Here is a 16,824-nt window from a genome sequence, read left to right on the forward strand (position 1 = left end):
GGGGAAAGTGAAGAGAGGAAGAGAGTGGAGGGGGAGGGATGGGGAATGGGAGAGAAGATGGAGGTATATGGAAGAAAAGCGATTAAGGTGAGAGGAAAATGGCCACAAGAAAGAGTGTGGGGGAAGAAGAAAGGGGAGGGGAAAGAGGGGTGGCAGGGGGAGCGCAGGTGAAGGAGAGGGGGAGTGGATGGGGAGGAGAATGGAGGAGAGAAGGAGAGGAGTTGGGAAATGAACACAGAAAAGTGGAGGAGGGATGTGGGTGGAGGGTCAGGACAGGGAAGAGAGGAGGGGAGGAAGGAAGGGAGGAGAACGGAGGGGGGGGGGAAGCAAGGGGGAGAGAAAGTAGATATGGGGAGAGGGAACTGCAAGAGAGGACGACGGGGTGATTGGGGAGGGGAGCGAAGAGAAGGGGGAGGGGGTTAGGAAGAGAAAAGAACGGGAGGTGAGAGTGGAGGAAAGAGAAACTAGAGATGGAGAGAGAAAATTGCAAGCGAGGTAACTGGAGAATGGAGGAAAGGAGAGAGGAGGGAGACACTGGAGAGAGAGAGAGAGAGAGAGAGAGAGAGAGAGAGAGAGAGGATGAAGACCGGGAGACGAGGGTGATGACGCCTATGTTTGAGGGTAGGGCGTGACTGTGGTATCTGTTGTATGAGATTAAAAAATTACAGTAAAGTAAATGGTTTTTCCTCACCAATCAGTCCTTTCAGTAAATTAATACCGATAATTCCACTACAAGAGGTCGCTCCTACACAAAATAAAATCATTCGCCGGTAACAGGAATAAAAGATAACACCTGTACACACACACACACACACACACACACACACATATCCACAGATTCCTCTCTCTCTCTCTCTCTCAATCCTCATTTTTCATGCTGCCCTCCTCGTCTTCCCTCCTCGTCACCTCCTCTCGCTCTCTCACAAGGATGATGAGGTAAACTGCACTTCGCCTTGTAACTTGGCTTCTTATTTAACTCCTTAAGCATCAGAGATTTTCCTTAAGCTTAGGAGAATGGTCTGGAGGGAAAAGGAAGAAAATAAAAATGTAAGTAATATTAGTGATGAAACTGCTAGTAATGACTGTCGAAAAATTGCATTCAGGACTGTTTTTTATCATCATCATCATCATCATTATCATCATCATCATCATCATCATCATCATCACGTTCTAATGCGCATGCTGGACCCCGGATAACGAACTGCCTTTTCTGTGCCAGGTACTTGATCCATTGAAAAAAAAAATAATAATAATAATAATAACTGGCAGCCATGACAATTTCTAAGTTAAGATGATCAACAGAATATTTTTTTTTCCTGCTTATTTACCGTTATCTGTTTATTTATTTCATTTACCAGTACTTATATATTGATCTGTTTATTGATATTTTCTGTGTATATCTCATTACAGGCTTTCACGTTCAGCAGCCAACCCCTTCAACTTGACGGCATCATTTCTTTAAGTCTTGCTCCTACCAGACGATTTTATTCAGCATGGGAGTGCCCTCTTGGAAGGGCTAGCAATGTAGTGGTAGCGGTAGTAGTAGTAGTAGTAGTAGCTGTTGTTGTTGTTGTTGTTGTTGTTCCTGTAGCCCCAAATTCATCTGTAACGTAAGCCTAGGCAGAAGATGCGTTTCTCCCGCAATCCACCATCCTCCCTTAGGGGGACAGGGAGGGAGATGAGGCACGTTTGTACACCCAGGCAGTGAATCCACCTGTTATATCGGTGCCACCACGAGAAGGCTTCCCTCTCTAGCACGCACCCTTGTAAATAAATACTGGAATAAAGAAGACTCTCTCAAACATCCCCATATCCCATTTACCCTTTCACAGGCTGAATAGCATCGTTCGGAGGTAGCAAGAATATACTACAAATGACGTCCCCGTGCTAAAGAGGGTAGCACCTAATTGTGAAACGGCGCACGAGTCAGCATGGCCGTTAAGAGGTCGTAACGGTGGTGGTGGCACTGGAGAGTTAACTGCTCATGTAACTACTGCAGTAGAATGGTTGAAGGGTGGGATGACTATCAAGTGCATGATGGCTGTCAAGTGAGGAGGATGTCAAATGAGGTGGATGTCAAGTGAGATGGATTTCATGTGAAATTACTGTGAAGCTAGGTGGGTCAAGAAAGAGGGCTGTCAGGTGCAGTGGCAGTCAAGTGAGATGGCTGTCAAGCTAGAATGCTTTCAGATATGAAAGCTGTCAAGTGAGATGGGTATCAAGTTCCATGGCATGATACTGATTAACTATAAAAGAGCATCGCTTTAAGTGTGGTAGTCGTCAAGCAAGACTGAGATAATAGGCCTAGCTGTCAAATAAGACCCGTATCCAGCGAGGGACCTGTCAAGCGAACAAACGAGCTGGCTGTCAAAGTGGGACGACATGCTGACTATATTATTGTTCCAGAAATTGTTAACTTAGGCGTCTGGCGTGTCGAGGTGGCTGACAGAGCGACTAATTAGTTTGCCGGTGCGGGTGTCCTGGCTGCCCTGGAGAGCTCGGCCGGGCGTGGCTTTCGGCTCCGGCCCTCCCAGGATATTACGACCAGGCTTTCTGGCGTGGCGAGTTGTGCTGGGAAGCCGAGATGTCTCACTGTCTTAAGGACCCCACCACACTGAGTCCAATGGGTCCGAGGTTGAGCAGGTGAAGGGTTGGGTGTGTGAAGGGTTGGGTGTGTGAAGGGTTGGGTGTGTGAAGGGTTGGGTGTGTGAAGGGTTGAGTATGTAAGGAGATGAATATGTGAAGAGTTGAGTATGTGCAGGGTTGAGTATGTGAAGGGTTGAGTATGTGGAGGGCTGAGTATGTGGAGGGTTGAGTGTGTGAGGGGTTGAGTATGTGAAGAGCTGAGTATGTGGAGGGTTGAGTGTGTGAGGGGTTGAGTATGTGAAAAGCTGAGTATGTGAAGGGTTGAGTATGTGAAGAACTGAGTATGTGAAGGGCTGAATATGTAGAGGGCTGAGTATGTGAAGGGTTCTCTCTCTCTCTCTCTCTCTCTCTCTCGCTGCCTCCAGACGATTTTATTCAGCTCCACAATGATATCAAGCAGAAAAGGATTTAATTACAGCCATATCTAACCCGCTCAGGTAGAAAAATATTTAGGGGTTAACTGCATGAAGGGACGAATTTTTGCCAAAGTTTAGTACGTGCAGAACTATCTATGTTCAGAATTTTGAATGTCTAAGAGTGAGCGAGCTTGGAATTGATCATGGCCGAGGCTGAGTGTATGCAAAGTTGATTAGCAAGGTCGAATTCGCAAGGGTAAGGACGTTTATGCTTAAGGTTGAGCATGTGTGTCTGTTTTACTAAGGTCGATTATGCGTTGGGGTGAGTTTGTTCAAGGTCGGGTATGTGCAGAGTCGATTTGGTTCATGGTCGAGTATGTGCAGGGTCGATTTTGCTCAAGGTCGAGTATGTGGAGGGTCGATTTTGATCATGGTCGATTATGTGTAGCGCCGAATAGTTCAAGGTTGATGAAAGAAGTCGAGTATTTCAAGGATGATTAAGTGTGGTAATGAACAGCTTATTGTAGTGCAGTGTAGTGTAGTGTAGTGTAGTGTAGTGTAGTGTTGTGTAGTGTTGTGTAGTGTAGTGTAGTATACTGTAGCGTAGCAGTGTGGTTTAGAATAGTATGGTGTTGTGTAGCGCAGTGCAATGTGGTGCAGTGTAGGGTAGGGTAGTGTAGTTTAATATTGTGTAGCATAGGGGAGCGTAGTGCAGTTCAAGGACCAGTACGTACAGTGTCGAATAACTCAATGTCGACTAAGCTCAGGATCGATCATGCTGAGGAACAAACATGGTGAGAATGACAAACACTGCGAGTCAACCAGTCAAAGTATTCAGGGCCAAGAATGATCAAAGCAAAGTATATTTTACAAACGAAATTTTAGAGGTTCGCACATGCCTATGCTCTTTTCACTCTAACTTGGTCCAGATTTTCGTCCTTTTGCAGCTTATTTCACGACTAGCAGTGGCAGAAAAAGTCAATACAACGGCTCTATTCCTTCCCATAGCATTTTTCAGTGACCATCATCATATTCTGGTGCTAATGTATTCTTGCAGCTGAACACAAATGATGGAGAGATGGTAATTTTAGGCCAAGTTAGAGTAAAATGAGTATAGTACGTCTCTAGGGCTCCTACACTCGTCAACTGAGGAGGCTCCCTGAAACTTTCTCCTAAGCGATTTATTTTGTTCATTACACTTTACTGTCTTCCTCTGTGTTAAATCCCATATTGCTATACTCTGATAAATAACGTACAAAAAGATATTAACTTCCCATATCCAAAAATAAATCACTAAGGAAGAGGCGTTAGGGAATCTCCCCACCCGACGGAATACAAGCCTAGTTTACTATACAAAGAATCGAGTATGTCTGGGACTGATATAAAGAGTCGAGTATGTTACGGATTGATATACTGAGTCCAGTATGTTAGAGACTGATATACTGAGAGTCGAGTATGTTTGGGACTGATATACTGAGAGTCGAGTATGGTTGGAACTGATATAATTAGAGTAGAGTATGTTTGGCAGTTGATATACTGAGTCGGGTATGTTTGGGACTGATATACTAAGAGTCGAGTATGTTAGGGATTGATATACTATGAGTCGAGTATGTTAGGGATTGATATACTGAGAGTCCGGTATGTTAGGGATTGATATACTGAGTCGATTGCGTTATATATCGAGTATCATAATAAATAGGTTAAGAATTATGCTCTGAGTCAAATATATATGCAAGATCTAATAACCTATGAAACGACTGTGAAAACTGTCAAACTTTTAAAACGTTTCTATGCTTTGCGATTTTTTTTTCAGCTAACTTTAAGCGATTTGGCGATTTTATTAAGAGTGTTAGACCGTTCACAGTGAAAGGGCAGAGTCTGAGTATACCAAGGGACGAATAAATGAGTCTGGGTATACCATTCCACTCATAAATATATTTCCAGGGAGTTTACAGAATTCCAGGCAGGGCATCTCAGTTATAAAGCAGTGTTTGGAACCTTCCCGGCACTGAGTAGCGTTGCCAGAGTTACCAACAGCAGGCTGAGGACGAGATTACCATTGCAGCGCGTTTGTTCTAGCCAGGCAAAGATCCCTTCCAGCTCGGTTAATCGCCAAGTGTAGTTAGACTGCAGGCAGGATCTGACTAGCGGCCCAAGAGACTTATTCCTACCTCGTAACTGAGGCTTATTATTCTTCCTGCAACCACGATTTATTGAAGGTGTGGGAGTGGCACAGTTCCATCAGATGAAAACAAAACGACTATTGAGGCACTACACTCTGTTCTTGTATTACTTCTATTGTGTTCAGCGTTATCAGGTCCCTATAACTCGGCCTCCTGTATTATTTCTATTATAATTAGCGCTGTCAGGCTCCTACAACTCACTCTCTTGTATTATTTTCATTATAATTAACGCTACTGGCTCCTACGGCTCACTCTCAGCAAATGAAATCATCTGACGTCAGCTGAAATAGAATACTGGAGTTGCCCCGACCATGAGAGGGTTAACTAGTAATTTTCAGCAATACTAAAGCTGTGGTGGTTACTAGGCTGTACTCTTGTTGGCTGCGGAGATTTCTCAGCACCTTTCGTTCAGCGATTTATTTTGTACCTGACACCCTCATATCAACCAGTATGCTGTCAGTGTAAACTAAAAAAGATAGTTTAAAGCTAAAATTTAAGGCATAATATGTATATGACACCGCAAAGGAAGAGATGCTACTAAGTCTCCTATACGCTAACGTCTCCTCACATCTGGTCATCATTCCCCTCCCTGGCAGCTCTTCTACCCAGTACCTAACGGACTGTAAAGCAAAAGAAGTTGTAACTCTGTGGAGAGGAATGAGAAGGTTTGAAGGTCTTCATGTCATGGGGATACCTGTAATCAAAGTTATCCCCACAGACATAAGCTTTCAAACAATGTAGCTAGGATTCCTTTCCCATTTTCCTCCTCCTCCTGGATGCAAATCAACAAAAGAGGAAAATTAAAATTCCTGCTAGGCGCAAACACAATACAAAATAAAGCACAGCTCTGAAGCAGTAAGTGTAAACTTTTAGCATCAATTGAAACAAGAAGGACCAGTATAAGTTCTCACCCAATTAATGTTTTTTTTTTTTTACCCTAACCCAAAACTTAATGTCACCCCTCATTATTTTTTTTTTATAACTGAATTTATCGCCGAAAAGGACGACGTCTAACAGACTCACTAGAAAAGAAGCATCAATGTGGCAGTGAGACACGTGTCCAGTGGCTGCCGCCTTGCCCCTCACTTTCTGACGACCTACTAAATCAAGAAGACTGCTGACAGCACCTTCCTTACTGTAGTCGCAAAATGAACGAGCTTATCAGTTAGAATGGCTTACGGTTCTTTTTCCCTCCTTTTTGTCAGAGAGACCCTACTTAAGTAAATTTATTTATTCTTTAGAATTTTGGTCGGGATTTTTTTTTTTTTTTTTTTTTTTTTAACAAAAAAGTGGCGACAGTCCTTACCACCTTTCTTTTCACTTGCTAAACCTGCAGTCATGGCTACTGACCAACGCCCATATCAAGAAAGCCAGTGAGAAAGGCAACTATTTTCAACCTATTCTTTAAGGTAAATTCCCATATTTGTGACATATTTGCTGTACTCGCATGTTGCCTGACCCACTAACCTACTTTCAACCGGGCGTCCCCTTACCAACATGGAAAACTGTCAAATCCACCGCGATAACTTTTGCTTAGGCATCTGTCAACTCCTGCAACCCACACCTACCCAACCAACACCTCCTTCCTAAAGTTGGCCATTCAGTAGGATTTACATAAGTATGGTGTTGGAAATGCTTTTTGAAGTTGGGGATGATTATGCCTCACTCACATTTTGTCAATATATATCAACAGCAACATTCTGTAATATCTTGTACTCAAATCTTCATCTACTAGGACAATACCTGAAATACCTGCTTCATGTCAGCAGGTAAGGAGTACTATAATCAGGCACTGTTAATTCTTAGGCCATCATTACCAGCAGTTTCTCCTGAACTGAAAAGAAACGTCTAAGAATAACAATAATAGTTGTGAAAAGATTTGATTTAATTTTGTACTTTTTCCTGTCGGCTCGTCTTGGAGGGCTTAGTGGGTAAGAGAGCTTTCTCGCTTTGCTATTTCCTTTTACTTATAAAACTAACGTCATAGTCGTAATTTATTCGATAACAAACAGTCAAGAGAGAATGAATAGAACTGTTGCTGCTTCCTATCCTTTGTACTTCGTTGACGTTTGCGCAACTCTGAAAATGCTCTTTCTTTTTCTTTTTCCTTTTTCTGTCTCCCTTTGTAATCCGTATCATTCATTTTCTCTGTCATTCTTTCTCCATACATTTTCTCTTACTATTTTCTCCATTTCTTCCTGTCATCCATTATCCTTTCATATTTTTTCGTTGCATTTCCTTTCTCCCTCCATCTTCCTCTCCTTTTCCTTCTATTTTCCCTTTCCTTCCATTCTGTTCCTCTTTCACAGATTTCCTTATAATTTTTTTCCTCTTATTCCCCTCCTCATTTCCTTTTCCATTCTTCTTCGTAGGGTAACTCTTGAAAGACCTCGTTTCATTTATTCATTTTCACGTCCTCTCTTTTTTAACTTTCTCCTTTGCCGTCCGTCTCTCTCTCTCTCTCTCTCTCTCTCTCTCTCTCTCTCTCTCTCTCTCTCTCTCTCTCTCTCTCTCTCATTTACTATGCTTTCCCCTCTTCTCGCTTCGTTTGCTTCCCCCTTCTATCTCTTAATTACAGTGTTATCTCCTACTTCATTCCCTCATCTTCACCTCTCTCTCTCTCTCTCTCTCTCTCTCTCTCTCTCTCTCTCTCTCTCTCTCTCTCATTTTATTTTATCTCTATTGTATTTTCTTTCTCTCTGTTCTCCCTCCATTTGTCTTTTCCGCCTTGCTCCCTTTTCCTCACTCCCTCCTCTCTTCATCATCTTTTTTAGCATCTCCTTTCTCATCTTCTTCCTTCCTCTTCTTCATTCCCACTTTCTCTCACTTGGAGACACACGCAGACGCACACATATACTGTATATAAACACACACACACACAAATACACACACACACACACACAAGCAAAGACAAGTAGAAATACACAAAAACAAGCATTCTCTCTCTCTCTCTCTCTCTCTCTCTCTCTCTCTCTCAGGTTCCCACACGGGTTAATGATCCCAAACTCAGAGGCCATTAAGTTAACTTAGCACAAAGTTTTTCTCGCCAGTGACAGTGTGGAGGAATGGACGTAAGCTGCCAAGGAGTGTTACTATACTCCTTTTACTTTAACTTGGCTTAAAATTGCCATCTCTCTCTCTCTCTCTCTCTCTCTCTCTCTCTCTCTCTCTCTCTCTCTCTCTCTCTCTCTCTCTCTCGATATACCCACTTTAATTCTACTCGACTTAAAATTGCCATATCTCTTTTTGAATACAACTTTTTTTTTTTTTTGCTTGGCCTAAAACTGCCATATCTTTTTTGGTATAATATTTTTTTTTTAAGTTGCCTGAGACTGCTAGATTTTTTTTTTATTCATTTTATGTTATCTGGGCCCAAATTTGCCACCTCTGTTTTGCTATACTCATTTTAAGTTGGCTTAAAAACTTAACTTGGCCTGAAATTGCCATATTCATTTCTATACTCATGTAACCTTAACTTGGCCTAAAATTGAAGTCTGTTTATTTTAAGTGCTAAATGGTAATGTTAGTGCCAAGAGCATGTTGTCCCTGTACATTTTATTTTTTTTTTAAGATTAAAATTTGTCATCTCTCCGTCTTGAATGTTGTGGTGTAACTCTGGGTTCTTAGTAGGACATGGTGCTAGTCACGAAGAAGTGCCACGGAAAGGACGCATTCTTCCATTGGGCTACTCGAAATAAGCTACAAAAGGACGAACATCTGGGTCAAGTTCAGGTGAAACGACTAGCGTGATTCTTATATTCAAACATTAAAGAACTAATTCAATTATCAATTTCATCGGCTGGATTTATATGACATCAGCATTTTTTTTTTTTTTTTTAGCCTTTTCAGTCCGAGAACGTCATTCATACTTAACTCATGCGTCTCCCAGCCAATTTTAATAAGCTTAGAGGAGCATCTTAGAAGTGATGATGTTAAAGAATCTTGCATGTACGCCCTCTATATCGAAATGTCTATCTTAGGATGAGTAAATTTGTACACTATAATTCATTCACCTTAACTTGGCTCAGATTTTTGTCCTTTTGAAGCATGTTTCCCGTAACTCAATGGCAGAATATGACAATACTACGGCTCTACATTCTCATGGCACTTCTTCGTGACTAGCGCCATATCCAAGTGTTGATCTCTTGCAACAGCCATGCCTTAAGACGGAGATACAGAAAATTTAGGCCAATTTAAGGGAACAGGGTACACTAGTCAGAATAATGAATGAGAAACGTTATCGTGAGAAAGTGGAGGATATTTACTCACGTCTGGGTTAGATTAGAGACAAATATTATCTGTTTGTACTACTTTTCTTTTTAGTTAGTAGACAGGTATATGAGAGAGAGTGAGTGTGAGTTGGGGGAAGGGCAGTGAAATGGCAGGGGACAGGGCAATATGGATGTACATGAGAGGTGGGCGTATGTTGGGGGGGAGGGGGCAGTGATATGGCCAGGCTACATGGAGGCGATCTGTTTGTGGCCATCCCTTACCGAGTTAGGGCGTCTGGTTATAAACAGACAGACAGATAGATAGATAGTATTATTTCTACTCCTGTATTTCCCAGCCAGGGCAAGAGGGTAAGACTTGGAGGACATTGCATCAGTTTTGGTCACGTTTATATATTTCTTCACGAATGATTGTGTATATGAGTGAAATATTATGCCTAAATTTGATATACAATGCATCTCCATAAGCAGCATCAAGACGAGGGTAAAAAGAGCCTGCTAGCAATTACGAGACCATAGAGACTGATATTTAGAAAGGCAGATAGACAGACAGACAGAGAGAAAAACAGACAGACGGATGATAGATAGACAGGCAGCCAGAAATATAGGTAGAGAAAAAAAAAACTGATAGACTGATAAATAGATAGATAGTCATTGTGGATAGTTAGACAGATGGATATTCATAGATGCAGATAGTTGGCTACAGAGCTTCACAGTACGTACAGATAGATAGACAGAATGATAGATGAAGTGAGAGACAGACAGATAGATAAACAGTTATTATACAGCAGAGAGACAGAAAAACATTATTAGCTTATCCCATGTAATTAGTACCTTCAGTCTATGGCCTCCTTTCTACCTTTCCTACAAAACTTAATTCAGGCTCTCTGTTCCTCCAAGGTGTTGCTTCTCCTCATTTTCTTGTACGGCTGATTATCTGAGTGTGAGGATGAGGATTTAGTTTACAGTTCTGTTCTAAAAACTTCCGTCATTCTTTAAGAATGGAAATTGTAGAGTAAGTCTTTTTATCTTGAATTAATAAAGACCTGTAAGATCAGTGTGGTCTGTGTAACTAGGCAATTCTCTCTCTCTCTCTCTCTCTCTCTCTCTCTCTCTCTCTCTCTCTCTCTCTCTCTCTCTCTCTCTCCTCGTTATCTCCTGCATTCTTCACATCAGTTTTAATGGAATAAAATTACGACTCAGGGAATCATATGCATTAGTCTTCCCTCGAGCGGCTTCCATCTCTCTCTCTCTCTCTCTCTCTCTCTCTCTCTCTCTCTCTCTCTCTCTCTCTCTCTCTCTCTCTCCCCTCTGGTTTCTGTTCTTTCTAACGCCGCATTTTTTGTATTTTTCTTTTTTCTTTTACTTTATTTGTCAAATCTGTCTGCTTCTCTTTGCCTCTCTGGCTACCTAGCTGTGTGTGTGTGTGTGTGTGTGTGTGTGTGTGTGTGTGTGTGTCAGCCTCTCTCTCTCTCTCTCTCTCTCTCTCTCTCTCTCTCTCTCTCTCTCTCTCTCTCTCTCCCATTCCATTAACTCCTCCCGACTGCCTATCTGTCTTTCCCATCTATCAGCATATGTTCACCCGCCCGTCTATCTATCACTTTATCTATTTCCAATCGTCTCTCCAGCAGCATGAATATGAAATGAGCTGACCACCCATAAACTCTCTCTCTCTCTCTCTCTCTCTCTCTCTCTCTCTCTCGGATATATGTAACTTTTCTCCTTATTCCTCATTCATCTTCATTATGCTTTTCCTCATCCCCGCTTTTTTCATTCTCTATTTCTACACCATTTTTTCGAGTTAGCTTTCTTTTCTTTCACTCTCTTTTGTTACTTTTTTCTTTATCTGTTCCTGCTTCTGCTTTCTCCTTCGTCTTGGTCGCTTTTCCTTACCTCTCTCTATTTTTTATTTTCCTTCCTTTTCCTCTTCCTTCTTCCTTCTCTTCCTCCCCTCGTTTGTATCACATCCTTTCCTTCTCATTTACTTTTCATTGCTCTTTATCTTCACCTCTTTCTCTCTCTTTCTCTTCTCTATCTTTCTATCCTTCTCTTTTTCATTTTTCTTTCCTTTATTCATTCTTCTGTCTCCTTTTTTTGGCATCGTTTCTCTTGCATTCTCTCTTTATTGATCTCTTTTCTCTCTCTCTCTCTCTCTCTCTCTCACTTTCTCCCTTTATGCTTTTACTTTCCTTCTATTTGTCATCCCCTTTCCTCCAATCTTTATTCGTTCTCTCTCCCTCTATTTCTCAGCCTCCCTCTCCCCTCTCTCTCTCTCACTCTCCCATAACTTCATCTTCCTCCCTTTCATTTTCGTTCTCTTCCTATCAGTTTCTCCTTTTTCCTTTTCCTCTCCTACCTCCCCCTGCTCTCTCTCTCTCTCTCTCTCTTTCTCTCTCTCTCTCTCACCCACCACCATCACATTACTGGCTCTCTCATCCTCTAACTTCGCCTCCGCCCCACTAACTTCACCTTCCGTAACCTACCACAACTTCAGGGTCACTTTGCCCTACTCTCCCCCAGTGCATGTAACTTGAACTCCGCCATATTGACACTCTCAGGCTCCTATAACCCATTCTACAATCGGTTGGGTTAGATGGAAGGGAATGCTGGAGTTACCCAGACCATGCGCTGGCTTATGGTGACAATATTTACACTTTTCGGTTATCTGTGTCTATCTAGGCCCTCTATCTTTATATCTATCTATTTATTTATCTATTTATCTATCTGTCTGTTTATTTGTCTGTCTATCTACTTATCTATCTGTCTGCTTGTTCGCTTGTGCCTGTCTGTCTGTCTGTTTGTCTGTGTCTATCTGTCTGTCTACGTTTATTAAAGTTTATTCGTCTGTCATGTTGTATCCCTCTATGTTTATCAATTTATCTACCTATGCACCTATCTATCGGGTGTAAAACACGTCATCGCACTGAAGTGACTGTGGCTTGATTTCGAAGCTATGAATGATGCGGAAGTAGGATGAAGGGTCAATTGCAAGCCGACCCATACGGTGCATTCATTCATTCATTCATTCATTCACCCCTTCACCATTCATTTATTCATCCATTCATTCATTTATCCATTCATCCCTTCACTCATTCATTCATCCCTTCACTAATTCATTCATCCCTTCATTCATTCATTCATCCCTTCGTTCATTCATTCATTCACCCATTCATTCATTGGGCACTCTGTTGATGGCTATCATGTTTTTATCCTCTGCTCTTTCTGGGTCTGGATGATGATGATGATCATGATGATGATCATAATGATGATCATGATGATGATCATTACCACTATTGACTGACTGACTGACTGACTGTCACTGATGATAATGATGATGATGATGGTGATGATGATATGATGATGATGATGAAGATGATGATGATGATGATGATGATGATGAGAATGATGATGATGATGATGAAGACCTAATCCAAACAAGCTGACAAACGTGATTTGATTAGAGTTAACTGGAAACTGGAACACACTTTATTAAACATGGCAAAAAAAAAAAAAAAAAAAAATGACGGAAAGACCTAATTACGCCTTTTTACAGCTTATTTTTTTTTTTTATCTCTTCACTGTGGTCTATTTCTTTTTTCAATTTCATTCTGGATATTTCAAGACGTTGCCTAAAAAAAAAAAGCTAATCTAACTCAATGTAACTTAGTGTAATTTAACCTAACTTAGCCTTACCTAATGAAGCCAATTTTAACTATACTTATCCTCTCTCAGCCTACTCTACGTAACTCTGCCTAACCTGATTTAACTCTGCTTGACCCAGGATGACCTTTGCGTGGGTAGCGAGGTCACTGGGTTGGCGGGGTTATGAGGGTCATGCTATTAAAGACTTAGGTTGTCAGGTCCAGATGTGTCGCTGGGAGGGGGGGGGAGAGAGAGAGAGAGAGAGAGAGAGAGAGAGAGAGAGAGAGGGGGGGGGAGGGAAATGAAGATGTAAAGGCAGGTACCTGAATAAGTCATAAGATTACTATTACGAGAAGGAAGATATTCTGGGAAGGATGGTATGAAAAAGGGGTTGGAGGAGAGAGAGAGAGAGAGGGACGAAAAAGAAAGACGGAAGGAGGGAGGGCGTGAGGGGGGGGGGAAGAGGGGGGAGTGACAGAGGGAGGAAGAGACAAAGGAGGGGAAATGAGTGAGACTGGGAGCACTAAAAATGGGTAAGACGATCAAGACAAAAGCGTGGAAGGAAAAATGAGACAAATATTGAATGAATGAATAACAGCATCATGGAAAAAAGAAGAAAAAAAAGGAGAGAGAGAGAGCGAGAAAGGAGAAAAACTATGAAATGAGAATGAAAAGTGAGGACAAAGATGAGGAAAACAAAACACTAAGAAATAAAGATGATATAATGTAAATACTGAGTGAAGGAAGAAAAATTACTCAGTTGTAGAAGGAAGGGTAGGGAAAGAAATTGGAAGGGGGGAGATCTGGAAGGAGGAATATAGGAGGGGAAATAATGGAGAACAGGAGTATTGAAAAAGAGAGAAAAAGAGAAAAGAGGGGGAAGGAAGAAAAGAGAGAAACAAGGTGTATAACGTACGAATAAAGAGTTCTATTAAATGACAGGTGGGGGGAAAAGGGTCTGGGATAGAAAGGAAGAAATGAAGGCGGAAAGGTAAAGGTTGAATGATAACAATGAGTGAAAAGAGGACAGTATTAAGACAAGGAAGAAAACAATATATGGATTATGGAAGAAATCGCTGAATGACGGATGGGATGAAGAGTCAGGTGAAAGGAAGGGAGAGGAAAGAAGGCAAATGAGGGAAGGAGGAAGTATTAATAAGGCTGAAATATAAAACAATGAAGAAAAAAAGACACGGGAAAAATTATATAAATAATAATAAATGCAAGAAAAAACTTTGGGAAGATGGGTGAAAAACGAAGGAGGGGAGGGGGGAGAGAAAGACGATAAAATGGTGAAGGGATGAAAATTATGGGGAGATAGGAGACATAAAGGAGAGACAGAAGGGTAATAATGAATGGAGGGGGGAAAAAAAAACTGAGGGATGAAGGTACGAAAAAAGTGTAGGGGGGGAGGAGGTGGGAAGGGAGGGAGAGAGGAAGAGAGAGGGAGGGAGGGAGAAAGGAAGAGAGGCAGAAGGAGAGGTAGGGAGGGAGAGAGGAAGGAAGGAGTAGACAAGCTGAGTGCACAATGAAAACAAAGGAAGGGATGGTACGAACTGTGGGAGGAAGGAAGAGTAAAAAAGGGTGGAAAGGTGAGAGAGAGAGAGAGAGAGAGAGAGAGAGAGAGAGAGAGAGAGAGAGAGAGAGAGAGAGACAGACAGACAGACAGACAGACAGACAGACGGACAGACAGACAGACGGACAGACAGACAGACAGAGAGGAATGGAAGAATGACAGTGAAGAAAAAGGAACAAAGTAATTAAATTTATACAAGGCAGAAAGAGGGTAGTCAGGATAATATTAAATGAAAGGAGGGATGAGATAAAGGAGGAAAATGAGGGGAAATGAAGGATGGACAAACGGAAAGAAAAAAAGTGAAAAGGTAAATACTGACTGAAAGAAAAAAAAATCTGAACTGCACTGGAGAGAAAGGGAATGAGAAATGAGTGGAATGAGGAAGGAGGGAGGGAAGGGGGCAAGAGGGAGGGACAGAGGGAGGAAGGGAGGGAGGAGGAGACAAAAGAGATTAATGAGGAAGAAAGAGAAAGAAGCGTAAATATAATGCCGAGTAAATGAGTGACAGCAGGTAATTGCTGAGGGAAAGAAAAGAGATAAAGTGGGGGAAAAGAGAGAAACGAGAGGAACGCAGAGAGAGAGAGAGAGAGAGAGAGAGAAAAGAACGACAGAAAATTATCGAGTGGTAAGGAGCAGAAAATGCGCAAAGTGAAGATGAATAAAGAGCGAAAGAAAATGCAATAAATGTAGAAAGGAAACAGCGAAATAAGGGTGACAGAGAGACACAGGGATGGAGGGAGGGGTAAGGGAAAAGGGGAAAAAAAGACGAGAATTGGCGATAAAAAGGGGAAAAAAAAGTACAAGGAAAAGGATGAACAGAGGACAAAGAGCGGCCGAAGATTAATACTGAATGAATGAAAGAAGGAAATGATAAATTGTGGGAAAAAAGGATACGAAAAAAAAAAAAGCGGAAGAATGAATGGAGACGGAGATTCTGGGAGGGAGACAGAGAGACGGGGAAGGGAGGGAGAGACAGAGATGGGGGAGGGAGGAAGGGAGGGACGGACGGAGAAAAGAGGTGAAATGAGGGAGAAAACAAGGTGTAGAGAGAGAGAAATGGGGTGGAGAGAAACTGAGACGGTGACGTGAGGGAAGGGAGGAGAAAAAGAAAGGGTGAAGGAAGACGTGGAGGGAGGAGATAAGAAATTGCTTCAGCGGAGAGGGAGGAGAAAGAGAAAAAGAGTTGGAGCTTGGAAGAGAGGGAGGGAGAGGAGAAAAAGAACTGGAGCTTAGATGAGAGATGGAGGAGGAGGAGGAAAAAAGTTGGAACTTAGAGGACAAGAAGGACGAAGAGAAAGAGTTGGAGCTAAGAAGAGAATGAGGAGGAAGAGCGTAAGGATGATGAAAAAGAAGGAAGACAGAAGGAGGAGGAAGAGGAAGAATGAGAAGAGTGAAGAAAAAATATGCTTTAGGATGAAGAAAATAGTAAATCGTAATAGATGCAACCCCAGGCTCATCTAGGTATACAGTAAACCCGGTGGACTGCAGCCTGCATATCCCCTCTTTTCGCAGTCTACCATCATTTCGGGGTACAGGTAGTGGGCTGAGGGACGTTTGTTTAACCGGGCAGCTCCTCCGTCCGGTCCAATCAGAGCCATCACGTGAAGGCGTCCCTCTTCAGCACTAAGGAAATAGTTAAAGAGATAGATCGATGGAGCAAATGGTTAGACAGAATTCAGGAAGAAAGAGTTGGGGTGAAGGGGTAGAGGAAGATAAATGTGCAATGAGAATGAGGTGCAAATGAAGTGAGGAGTAAATTATAAAAAAACTAAATAAATAAATCACAGAAAGGAAGAAATGAGTTAATGAAAAAAAAAAAAAAAAGGCGAAATGGAGTAAAAGAAAAACATGTGAACCGGAAAGGAGACGAGGGAAAATGAAGGGGGGAAAACGAAAACAAAAAGAAAGACAGACGAAAGGGAAACAAGAAAAGGGGGGAGGGGAGAAAAATATGAAGGAACAAATGCGAAAACCCAGAGGGCAACACCCGCACCCCACAAATTGGTGCAAGATCCGAATATCTGATTTTGCAATGAGACCCTGAGCTTCGATGTTTTGTTCGCTGAACAGAATTACATCAACCCTTCCATAAAGTTCGATTCAACTCGGATGAAGGCTATTTGTTTTGATATTGTCCTGTGATCTTGACCTTTGACCTAATGCTCTCATAACTGAATCTTTTCATCCTTGGA

Source organism: Coenobita brevimanus, chromosome 47, assembly GCF_032717465.1.
Source record: "Coenobita brevimanus isolate Jiangsu-jjx chromosome 47, ASM3271746v2, whole genome shotgun sequence".
Lineage (NCBI taxonomy): Eukaryota > Metazoa > Arthropoda > Malacostraca > Decapoda > Coenobitidae > Coenobita > Coenobita brevimanus.